Here is a 13794-nt window from a genome sequence, read left to right on the forward strand (position 1 = left end):
CAAGGGCACCTAATTACTTCTTCAATTTGGTATGATGAAAGTGACATTACATGTCTAATAAAGTCATCAACCCCTTCTACAAAATCCTCCCGCAATCCCCGCCGATTAGGATAATTTCTATTGTACATCCAAGTACGATGTTTCACCTATACAAATAAAATGAAAATAAATGGAGATATTTCCATAAGTATTTGAACTACTTAATTTATTCTACAGTTATAAATTAATTAAATTATTTTTATTTAATTAAGATAATTATTTTTTACTAATTACACCAAAAATTAAGTTATAGTAAATATAATTAATTATAATTCATTCAATTTAAACATATACCATAAGTTCAATTCATATCCTAAAAGTTCAACCATTACCCCGAAGAATTTAATTTATATCCTAAAACTTCAATTCATATCCAAAAAGTTCAACCATTACCTCTAAAAGTTCAATTCATATACTAAAAGTTCAACCCATACCCTAAACAATTCAATTAACCTCACAAAATATAAGCTTTATCCAAAAAGTTCAACACTTACCCCTAAAAATTCAATTCATACCCTAAAAGTTCAATTCAAAAGAACAAATCCTAAAAACTCAATTCAATTCAAAGTTAATAATTCAATTCCTAACTAAACTATTCAAGTCAGTACAAACTTAAACATTCAATTTACACCATATGTAATCAATTCAATTAAAATAAGACCTAAACTCAAGATTTCAATAAAATACAAAGTTAAACAATCAATTTAAACACTGATTAACTAATTCATAACTAATTAACAAAACATTAAATTTATACAAAAAAGATATAAGTTGTAATTCAAACTTAGAATTTTTAGGAGGTAGAGAATGAAGGGCGGCAGTGGTGGAGTCAGTAGCAGCGGCGACAGCGATGGAGTGGCGACACGGGGCAGTGGCGACGTGGGGTGGGGAATGGAATTTATGTGAGGGAAATAGATGAGGAGAGGGTGAAGGATGTTGTGTGTGTGAGGGAGAAGAGAGTGAGAGAAATGAGGGGAAAATCTCATATTTGGGATCTGAAATTAGAATTACCGACCAACGTTGGTCGGTAATTTTGGTCGGTACACTAAGTGACGGGCGTTGACTGTATTTTGACTATTAACCGATCAACTTTGGTCGGTTATTTTTTTTTTTAAAAAAAACTAAATAGTTTTTTTGTGTTTTTATTTCTTAAAATATTATAAACTATAAAAAATTATTATAAACTATAATCATTTATTTTATTCACATATATATATTTACTATAAATAATTATAAACTATAAGCATAATCTTTCTAAATAATTATATTAACTAATTACTTTTAATAAATTATAAGCATCTATTTAAGTTAATTTTCAAAGTTATAATTAAGTATATGAGTAATTTCACACACACACACACACACTATATTGTAATTGATGATCAATCACATATATTACTACGTACGAAAACTTTATCAATTAATAAACCAATATTATTCTATTTAAAATATGTTTAGTCGTTTGACCTATTAACTCGTTTACTTGATGCTAATAACTTCTTTCGTTTCTTTAATTTGTGATCCATATATACACGTCAAAGATATTTAGTATTAATTGTTCTATATTTCATTCAATCATCACTAATAATGCATGACATAGATTAATCGATATAGGTCGAGACGTTTTGTTTTTAATATTCATCGATATAGGTCGAAACGTTTTATTTTTAATATTCATTGATGCATCTAAATAAGTTATAAATCGATGAATCAATTTACAAATAGATATATTTGATGATGATCAATTATATATACTAATTAGATTATTGCTTCTTCACAAGTCTATCCCCAAAAGAACCCGACCTTGTGGCCCTAGCGCTTCACGTTTTTAGATATATATATATACGGCTATACCTATATATATATATATATATATATATATATATATATATATACACACACACACACACTTCCGTTGTACTACTTTAACTATATATATAGCATGTTATAGTATATGTTAGTGTATTCATTATTTATATTACAAAATAAAGTGTTAACGGATTACATTTAATATTATTTAGATAGTAAATATTAATGTGATTCAAAAGTTTGACCATGTTTAACCTATTAACTCGTTTACTTAATGCTAATAACTTATTTTGTTTCTTTAATTTGTGGTCCATATATACATGTTAAAGATGTTTAGTATTAATTCTTCTATATTCCATTCATTCATCACTAATAATGCATGACATAAATTAATCGATATAGGTCGAGACGTTTTATTTTTAATATTCATCGATATAGGTCGAAACGTTTTGTTTTTAATATTCATCGATGCATCTAAATAAGTTATAAGTCGATGAATCAATTTACAAATAAATATATTTGATGATGATCAATTATATATACTAATTAGATTATTGGTTCTTCACAAGTCTAAAAGAACCCGACCCTGTGGCTCTCTCTCTCTCTCTCTCTCTCTCTCTCTCTCTCTCTCTCTCTCTCTCTCTCTCTCTCTCTCTCTCTCTCTATATATATATATATATATATATATATATATATATATATATATATATATATATATATATATATTTCGTTGTACTACTTAATTAACTATATATAGCTTGTTATAGTATATGTTAGCATATTCATTATTTGTATTACAAAATAAAGTGTTAATGGATTACATTTATATTATTTAGATAATAATATTAATATGATTCAAAAGTTTGACCATGTTTGACCTAATAACCAACCAACTTTGGTCGGTTATTTTTAAGGAAATTACATATACCAACCACAGTTGGTCGGTAAAATCTTTCCCTGCAATAACAGACCGACTTTGGTCGGTAAACTTAACTATAAATTCTATAAATTTTATAAAATCTTTTAAATAATAATATAATTATTAAAATTTAAAAATGTGGGTCCACATTACCGACCAATGTTGGTCGGTAATAAAAAAATTACTTTGAAAGTTGGTCGGTATGTAATTTTAAAAAAATATAAAATATTTTTTTTGTAGTTTTCGTCCGTTTTGGACGATTTTTTGGTCGCTTTTGTTGACCGAGACTGGTCGGTTTTTTCCCTTATTTTTAGTAGTGAAAGTTGAAACCTATAAATCATTATCCCAAAAGTAGGTCACCACTTAAAAATTCCAATCTGGATTCTCACGGTAGAGTCCCTAATTCTTGCAGATAAGTTGGAAGATGGTCGAATATATATTCTCTTCACCAAAGTATGATTCTGTTTTGTTTCCCACTAGGCCACTTTGGAATGAACACCAAGGTTCTCTGTGGCCTAGAGTTTGTCCCCCAAACTAAAAAAGACGACTATGAAATGTACCTCCAACTATTGGAGCACTTTGGGCTGATCATTTGTTATGATTCAGAAGAGAATGTCACTAATATTATACGGAGAATTAACTAGATGGACGAATATATATGATTTTGAAAAAGAAATGGACAAGATTAACTAAGAAAAACTGTAATATATGGAGTAGTACTTTTCATATAGTTTCAAAGATGTAAATTTTATTTTAAAGAATAGTAAAAAGTTGATGTTATATTTACCTTCATCCTTCAAACATTTCCTTTGAAAGAGAGTGTTCCGTCTATTCTAGATTATATGTTTCTTTTTTTGTTTTGAGACGTTCCAAAATATGTAAAATAATTTTATTTATGTTCAACTTTTGTGGATTCGCATTCACTACATTATTCTGACATAAACTTTGATGTGCTATGTCCTCTCTTTTCCATTAATAATTTTTATTTTTGTCTATCATCACTAGTATATTATACTCAAATTATTATCTTAAACTGTTTCAAGTCAAACATGTTACATAAATGAGGGAAATGTACATTATAAACGGCCCAAGTAGAGAATGATGATGATAAGTTGATAACTTAACCGGCTAGAAAAGAAGAAAACTAGAAAAGTATGTCAACTATAAAGGCGGTGTTTTGGTTCTAAATAAGTCAATAGGAGTGTGCGATATCCACTCCATAATGATTTATATTATGCCTTGAGAGCTGGGATTATTCTTTTTGGTCTAAAGACCCCAAAAGACGAGTGACATTCCTTTTCTCTTTTTGATAAATATATCCAAGTATAAGAAGTTTCATCTGTTTACCTTTGGGGTGGAAAAGTTCTTTTCTTTCTTTTTCCAACTCGAAGGTTTGGTTTCCGAACTAAGAAGAAAGTTCTTGATTACCCAAAAAAAAAAACGGATAGAGTTTGAATTTATACTTAGTTCTAAGGATACATGGTATAACTTGGCACAAATCGAAAAAGTATGTAAAAATATGGAATATTGACTGTAAAAAAGGAATGAAATACAAACCAAACCGAGTAGAGAACGATTTATGAAAAAGTAAGATGAATCAATGTACAAGGCTCACAAAAGGATAATTTCTTCTTTATCTATGTGTGAATTCAATACTTTTCAATAAGGGAATGTGTAGATGCCTTGATGTTCAAAATTGCCCTCTTACAGGAATGATAGTCACTCTTTTATAGTGGAGGGATCCTACTTAATATATAATAAAAAAATATATAGTAGGGATCTCATGATAGATTAGTTAATTTAGCTTTTCCTTAATTCCTACCGAGATTCTCTCCCCAAGTGCGGCTACAACGGTTCTTGTCTCTTAGCTCGATCTTCGTCGGACTTGATATTGGTCGATCTCCATATTTCGAGCTCGATACTGATTCCAGCTCGATATTGACTCGGGCTCGGTATTGACTCGGACTCGGATCTTGAGTTCGATAACGCCACTTCACATCATAGTTCGATTTGGACTCGAGCTCGATAATGACTTCGAGCTCGGTATTGATCGGCCCCTAAATCTTGAGCTTGGTAACCTGGCTTCAGATCTCATCTCGGTATTATGAAAATGACCCTCTGTCCATCATGTTCCAATCTTGACTAATTGCATGAAGGTCAAAACTGGTTTTGACCATATACAGATAGTCCCCTCGTTTCTTGGGAAGAATGCGGTGAGAAACGACATGAGTTTCCAATGGTACGACTAGATACACACTGACGTTTGCATCGAGTTTGACCATGATGTATGTGATAACTGTCTCGTCGGTTCAGTTACCAAGGTATTAAATGTGTGTCAGACGATGGTCGGTCACTGCTGATATTGAACCGTCATTGCCAACTCTAAAAATAGCTCCTATCTTTACCATTTTTTACTTTTAGATCTCCAATATCCAAATCTTCTTTCTTTTTCGTATCTTCTGAGTTCATCTGCAAATCTGTGATTTTTACTGTAAATTTCTTCTTAAAATACCAAAATACTTCTGATCTTTGTTCACAGAAATTTAGATGGCCAAAACGTCAAAAACTGTTCTTCAAAAAGAAAACGCTTCTTCATCGCGGTCGGCCGGCGATAAAACACAGGTGGAGCCACGACCTGAGGGGTGTGTTCCCGGGGGGTGCGTTCTTACTTTTGATTTCAAGATCGACAGAGCCTCGCCAGTTCCCGATCGATGCGAGCCAGTATCGAGGTATATGTGCTCGATAACTGAGGGATGCCTTAAACAAGTAAGGAAAGATTACAACTGGGAGGATAGAGAAGTGATAATTTCGGCTCCCGAAGAAGATATTACTACTCATGTGAAGGGGTTTTTAAGTTTTTACACTTATCCTTTCACATTGGGCCCCCTCGACCCTGTTGTCATCGATTTTTGCTGCCAATACCAAATAATCCTAGGCCAAATCCATTCTTCTTTTTGGAGAATCGTTATTCTGATCCGCTTCTTCATGAACAAAGTCGAGGGGATGCCTTTCACCCTCGACTACCTCATCAGGTTGTATAACCCCCGCCTCTATCGAGGTGGGTTAATAAAACTCCAGTGCCGGGCTACCAAGGTACTGTTCCCGAGCATAGACGAGGATAAGGACCGAGGCTGGATGTGTCAGTTTGTTTGAGTGAGGACTTCCGACCTAATCACGGCCGAGAAGATGCCATTTCCCGAGCAATGGAACATGAAGCGTAAGTACAATCCCCTAGTTAGCTCCTATTAATTGTTTTGCTCCTTTGCTTCTTCTCATCGTTGTCCTTTTCCGTGATGTAGCGATCGTTTGGATGCCCGGTGCAGTTCCCAACCTCAAGAGCTGGGTTCAGGACCTAGCTTCGACCTCTACGTATGCCGAGCGCTCATGGTGTGATCTATCAAAGGGCCGATGGGAGGCCAAAACTCATGGTAAGCCCCTTTTCTGCGTTTTTGACGATTTTGCTTGAAGTATCTCTTACTTAATTTCCTTTCATACAGGCCTAGGCAAAGATGCTATCATGAGGCCCTTATCTGGTGAGGGGGAGACTTCGATCCCGGCACCGAAACCGGCGAAGGACATAAAGAGGAAAACAATCTCAACCTCTGAGGATCTGAAACCTAAGAAGGGGGCAGCTCGTAGGCCGAGGAAAAATATCATCCTCCTAACCGAAGACTCTGTTCGACGCCTAAGGGATGAAGATGAAGGAGAGGAAGAAGAGGACTATGGGCTGGTAGCCGAGTAGGAACGAGCACCGAGGCCCTAAAATCCATTGAATCAGTGAAGTCTTCATTGATTCTGTCTCGAGATGAGGGGGTCTCGGGAAGAGACTCGGGTGAAGTCATCGAGGATTAAAGATGCCACCCAGCATAATGAGCCAACGGTAGGAACGGCTGTAGGGGCTAGTCTCGAAGCCCCTAGAGATGCAAATAACGCCCCGAGCGATCCACTCGGGGCAATAGAAATTGGAGGCTCCCCGATGCTTCCCTCATTTTTCGAGGAGATGGTTCAAGAGGCTCGGGCCTTGAAGACCCTCTCTATCGAAGGGGTCCACGGAAGGGAGGATCCCTTCCATGATTACTTTTCTGGGGTCGAAGATGCTACCGGTCTGAGTGACTTGAAGGTCTCGAGGAAAGACCCGGGCGAGGCCTTGAGCCTCTTCAATGAAGCGCAACAAGCTCTGAATCGGGTAAGCCTTAACTCTCCATGTTGGTATTACACTTGTGTTTGTTTTTCTCTTTGTCTAATTTCTTTTATTATTTCAACGTAGGCCTTAGCGCTTCATCGGGAAGCATTTTCTCGGTCTCGAGCTGAGCTGAGTCGGTATGAGGCTGACCTTTGAGGGCTCACGGAGGAGAAAAATGCCCTTAAACTTCTTTGTGGGCAAAGAAAAGAGGAAATCAAGGATCTCCGAGCCGAATTGGCCAAGGCTCAACAAGATCAGTCTGATCTGATCGAGCAGGTAATGAAAGTCTTTAAAGCTCATGGGCTCAATTCGAGAACGATGGCTAATATTTCAATCTCACAGCTGCAGCAGAAGATCAAGGTGATCGGGCAGCTCCGCGAGGAGGTCGATATGATGAAGGCGGAGACCTTGGGTTGGAAGAAAGGTATGGACCGCTTTGCTATAGAAAAGAAAGACTGCTTTATCCTAATTGTCATCGGCCGAAAGTCAGCTTCGAGGCATGAAAGAGAAGATCTCGACTCAGGAAGGAAAAATAGCGGAGCTCGAAGCTCGGTTGGCCTCCGAACTTGTGAAGGCCAAATCTGAAGCCGAAAAGGCTAAAGTTGAGGTAGATGCGATCGTGGCCGTTTATCGAGCTGATGCCGAAACAGCTCAAGTACAAGCGAGAAAAGCAGCCAAGACCGGTCAAACTCGAGCATATTGGATTGTTGAATTTGCCAAGTGCCAATCTCGGAGGGAAACCCTTGAGGAGATCCATGCTCGAGGTTTCGATCTTACCGAAGAGATAATAAAGGCTAAAGATCTTGAAGCCGATGCTGGAGCCCTGGCTTTCGATGATGATGATGATGACGACGAGAGCAAGAGTGGGTCTGAGAGCGGGGAGGAGCTCGATGGAGAAGAAACTGCCCCCGGAGAAAATCAGGAACATTAGGGATTTTCATTTTTGATTTTTTTGTGTAGGGTACTGGTCGTACCTTGTAAATATTCTTATATATATAAAGATCTTTTCCTTTTTCTACTTGTCTTTGTTTCATTTTCTGCCTTGTGAAAATTTTGTTCATAAGTTCGAGGCTTTAGGCAATTTGATCGAAATCGGACCTTGTAGTCTTTATAACCGAGTGAGCGTTTGCCCGAACTCGCATTAAAAGCAGCCCTTGGGTTTAATAGTCGAGTGAGCATTTGCTCGAACTCGAAGTAATATAGCCCGTAGTCTTTATGGTCGAGTGTGTTTGCTCGAACTTGAATTTAGAGTAGCCCTCGGGCTTAATAGTCGAGTGAGTGTTTGTTCGAACTCGAAGTAGGAGTATCACTTAGGCTTAATCGTCGAGTGAGTGTTTGCTCGAACTCGAAGTAATGTAGCCCGTAGGCTTTATGGTCGAGTGAGGATTTGCTCGAACTCGAAATGAAAACAGCCCTTAGGTTTAGTGGTTGAGTGAGGACTTTCTCGAACTTGAAATAAGTTAGCCTTTGGGCTTTGTAGTCGAGTGAGGATGATTTCTCGAACTCGAATAAATGGCGGCCCTTGGGCTCGATAGATAGTCCCCGAGTGAGTATGGTTGCTCGAACTCGAGTTATGGTAGCCTTTAGGCTTTATAGTCGAGTGAGGACTTGCTCGAACTCGAAATAAGAATAGCCCTTAGGCTTAGTGGTTGAGTGAGGACTTGCTCGAACTCGAAATAAGTTAGCCCTTGGGCTTTGTAGTCGAGTGAGAATAATTTTTCGAACTCGAATTAATGGCGGCCCTTGGGCTCGATAGATAGTCTCGAGTAAGTACTTGCTCGAATTCGAAATAAGAATAACCCTTAGGCTTAGTGGTCTAGTGAGGACGTGCTCGAATTCGAAATAAGAACAGCCCTTAGGCTTAGTGGTCAAGTGAGGACTTAGAACTCGAAATAAGGTAGCACTTAGGCTTTATAGTCAAGTGAGGATTTGCTCGAACTCCAAATAAGAATAGCCCTTAGGCTTAGTGGTCGAGTGAGGACTTGCTCGAACTCGAAATAAGTTAGCCCTTGGGCTTTGTAGTTGAGTGAGGATTCGCTCGAACTCGAAATAAGAATAGTCCTTAGGTTTAGTGGTCGAGTGACGACTTGCTCGAACTCGAAATAAGTTAGCCCTTGGACTTTGTAGTCCAGTGAGAATGATTTCTCGAACTCGAATTAATGGCAGCCCTTAGGCTTACGTGGAGCTTGATCTCATTGATTTTTCGGTTGGCAGTCCCGATTTATGAGGTAATTTTTCAAACTCCGGTCATGGTCGGCCCTTGAGCCTGTTTGCATAATAGATCATGAAATGGAAGAATCTTTCCAAGATATGAGATATCGGTAAAGAAGAAATTTCTCTTTACAAGTCATTATACATGTGTTCATGTTTTGTGCCAGGGCTCGAGCAAACTACACGGGCATGGTTCGTTTTGACCATTTGGCCCTTACAATATTTCCTATCGAAACCCTATTGCCATGAAGTAACTTTCTTGCATCGAACTTTAGTATATTCGAGGGTAATGCCCCCCAGTATTCGAGGTTGATTGTAAAGAGGCCTCAGATACTGTTGAACTGTTCTAAGTTAGCACGATCAATGGCTGCCTCATTAAAAACCATGCCGAAAAACCCATTTGGGATAAAACCGGTCTAAGGAAAAAAGAGTGCAACGCGTGCTTTCAGACCTAAAGGTTTCGGGTTGAATAATCCATCCCTGTTTTCTGGTCGAACACCTGTAAAGGTTAATTTCAAGATATAAATGAACATGGGAGGGTCGTACCTTAGCAGTAATATCGTTTTAGGTGCGAAACGTTCCAGTTTCTCGGTAGTTGTTTGCCGTTTATCAAGTCGAGCTTGTAGGACCCCTTTCCGACGACTTCGAGGACCTGATATGGTCCTTCCTAGTTCGGACCTAGTTTTCCTTCATTCGGATTTCGGGTGTTGGGAGTGACTTTCCTTAGTACCAAGACCCCGATTTTAAAATATCGAAGATTGGTTCTTCGATTGTAGTATCTTTCGATCCGCTGTTTTTGGGCGGCCAATCGGACGAGAGTGACTTCTCGTCTTTCGTCCAATAATTCTAGGCTCGTGTTCATGGTCTCATTATTCGACTCCTTTGTTGCATATTGAAACATGATGCTAGGTTTTCCGACCTCAACCGAGATTAAAGCTTTGGCGCCATAGACCAACGAGAATGGCGTTGCTCCGGTACTGGATTTCGATGTTGTGCAATATGACCATAGGACCTTGGGTAGTATTTCTCTCCATTTTCCTTTAGCGTCGGTCTATCTCTTGAGTTGAGTTCGTCATCTTCAACCGATGAACCTAAGTTCGCAAGAGCGTCGGCCTTGTTGTTCTGTTCTCGGGGGTACATGTTGCAAAGTCCATTCTTTAAATTGACGTAGAGTTACCTGTAATTTATCCAAGTACCTTTGCATTAGATTTTCTCGGACTTCAAAAGTTTCGTTAACTTGGTTTACCACGATGAGGGAATCACACTTAGCTTTTATGATCTCTGCTCCCAACCTTCTAGCTAGTTCGAGATCTGCAATCATGGCCTCATACTCGGCCTCATTGTTAGTCAATTTCGTAGTTCTGAAAGACTGTCTAATTACATTACCTGTGTGCGATTTTAGTATAATGCCTAATCTAGACCCCATCGCGTTCGAGGCACCGTCCTTGAAAATGGTCCAGACTCCCGAAGAGGTTCCCAATTTTATAAGTAGCTCTCTTTTAATCTCGGGCACGAGGTTTGGCAAAAAGTCAGCCATGAAGTCTTCCAAGATTTGAGACTTGATAGTGGTTCGGGGTCGATAATCGATATCGTACCCGCCGATTTCTATGGCCCATTTGGCCAATCGACCCGAAAGCTCGAGTTTGCATAAAATATTTCAAAGAGGATAAGTTGTTACAACATGTATCGGGTGGGATTAGAAATATGGTTTTAATTTCCTAGATGTGCTTATTAAATCAAGCGCTAATTTTTCTAAGTGTGGATATCTAGTTTCGGCCTCGTCTAAGGTCCGATTAACATAATAAATAGGGAATTGCGTACCTCGTTCTTCTCGAACCAGGACTCCACTTACCGCTATCTCCGAGACAGCTAAGTAAAAGTAAAGTTGTTCGTCCACTTTCGGGGTATGAAGAATAGGTGGGCTCGATAAATACCGCTTCAGCTCTTCCAAAGCATGTTGGCATTACGGAGTCCAAGCAAAGTTGCTTTTCTTCTTAAGAAGTGAGAAAAATTGGTGGCTCCTATCTGAGGATCTCGAAATGAATCGTCCCAAGGCGGTTATTCTCCCCGTTAACCTTTGCACGACCTTCACATTGTCTACTACCGATATGTCCTCGATAGGTTTGATTTTATCGGGGTTGATTTTAATTCCTCGGTTGGATACCATAAAACCAAGAAACTTGCCGAAGCCAACTCCGAATGCATATTTTTCGGGGTTGAGCTTCATATTGTACTTCTTTAGCACGTCGAAAGTTTCCTGCAAATGCTTTAAATGGTCTTCTATTCACAGGGACTTAAGTAACATGTCATCAATATAAATTTCCATTGATTTTCCTATTTGTTTTTCGAACATTCAATTTACTAGGCGTTGATAAGTTGCACCATCATTTTTTAGACGGAATGGCATTACGTTATAATAATAGGTGTCGTACTTAGTGACAAAAGAGGTTTGTTCTTGATTCTCCGGGTTCATTTGTTTCTGCTTGTACCCAAAGTATGCATCGATAAAACGGAGAGTCTCGTGGTCGTCCGTGGCATCGATCATACGATCGATGCTGGGCAAAGGAAAGGAATCCTTAGGGATGGCTTTGTTCTAGTCTTTATAATCTATACACATTCTAAGTTTGTTTCCTTTCTTAGGGACCACCACCACATTTGCTAGCCATTCGGAGTATTTAACTTTTCGAATGGATCCTATTTTAAGAAATTTGGTTACCTCGTCCTTGATGAAGACATGTTTGACTTCGGACTGGGGCCTTCTTTTTTGCTTTATCGGGCAGAATTTTGGATCCAAGCTTAGTTTATGAGTGGCTATCTCTGGTGGGATCCCTGTTATGTCGAGATGGGACCAAGCGAAACAATTCATGTTAGCTATAAGAAATTGAATAAGCTTTTTCCTGAGCTCGGGATCTAACCCCGTGCCCATGTATACCTTTCGCTCGAGCAGATGTTCGACTAGCGTGATTTGCTCCAATTCTTCGACCATTGACTGGGTAGCATCGATATCATCGGGGACCACAAAGGATCGAGGGATCTCATAGTCATCAGCTTCGTCAGTCTTCTAATTCTCTAGTTGGGTTTAGGCTGACGTTTGTGATTGCTATTTTGTATCATGTTCACCCTTCGAATCTGATCCCTTTGTCGATGATAGTGTAGATATCGGAATTACATCATCGATGTCAAACATTTCTCTTACGGCCGGTTCCTCTCCATAGACCGTTTTGACTCCCTCCGATGTTGGGAATTTCAGGACCTGGTGGAGGGTCGAAGGTACAACTCTTATATTGTGGATCCACGGCCTTCCAAAAAGAGCATTATATCTCATGTCGCCTTCGATCACATGGAACTTCGTTTCTTGGAAGGTCCTGGCCACGTTTATTGGCAGGATTGTCTCGCCCTTAGTAGTTTCACATGCCATATTGAATCCGTTTTGAACCAGGGTTGCGGGCACGACCTGGTCCTGTAGACCGAGCTGCTCTATGATCTTCGATCTAATAATGTTGGCCGAACTACCTGGATCAATTAACACATACTTAACTTGAGTTTTATTCATACGTACAGATATTACCAGTGCATTGTTATGGGGTTGCATGATTCCTTCTGCATCTTCATCACTAAAGGACAAAGTTCCTTTAGGTGTGTAATCGTGAGACAGAGATAGCTTCTCTCTTTCAATCAATATCTTAGTGCGTTTAAGCACCGCCTCCTGGGGGATATCGATCCCACCGATGATCATGTGGATGATGTGTTGTGGCTCTTCTTATTCATTTTGTCTTCTGAAATCCCTGTTTTTGAAATGGGTTTTGGCTCGGTCACTTAAAAATTCTCGAAGGTGTCCTTTATTGAATAACCAGGCTACCTCCTCTCTCAATTTCCTGCAATCTTCCGTTTTGTGGCCATGCGTGCCATGATATTCGCACATTTGATTGGGATTCCTCTGGGCTAGATCGGTCTGCAGAGGTTGAAGCCATTTAGTATCTTTGATGCGTCCTATAGCCGATACGATGGTGGATGCATCGATGTTGAAGTTATATTCCGATAACCGCGGTGCTTCCTTAGGCCCAGTATGCTTGTCGAACCCATTCTTATTCATCATCCCCCGAGACCCTTAGCCTCAATCACTTCTTTTAATGCTTTGTACGAGGTTACGTTTTGGTTTATTACCCCTATAATCTCCACTATACAGTCGGTATCGGTCTCTGATCAGCTTTTGTTCTCTGTTGACGTCCCCTTTAATAACGGACCCAAAACTCAATTGGCCGTCTTCGACTCTAATCTTCGATTGATACCGATTGTGAACATCGGCCCAGGTGATAGCTGGGTACTCGATCAGGTTATGCTTCAACCGTCGTGAAGCTATCGAGCTTCCTTCATTCAGACCTTGAGTGAATGCTTGAACAACCCAATCGTCTGTGACTAGAGGTAGGTCCATTCGTTCCATTTGGAAACGAGATACGAATTCTCTTAATATCTCGTTATCTTTCTGTCTTACCTTAAAAGGGTCTGACTTCCTAGTTTCGACCTTTATGGCTCCAGCGTGTGCTTTTACGAAAGAATCTGCAAGCATAGCAAAAGAATCGATAAAGTTATACCATATCATTGCTCCCTTTGATACGGTTTCGCCAATTTTTTT

This window comes from Nicotiana tabacum, chromosome 17, assembly GCF_000715075.1.
Source record: "Nicotiana tabacum cultivar K326 chromosome 17, ASM71507v2, whole genome shotgun sequence".
Taxonomy (NCBI): Eukaryota; Viridiplantae; Streptophyta; class Magnoliopsida; order Solanales; family Solanaceae; genus Nicotiana; species Nicotiana tabacum.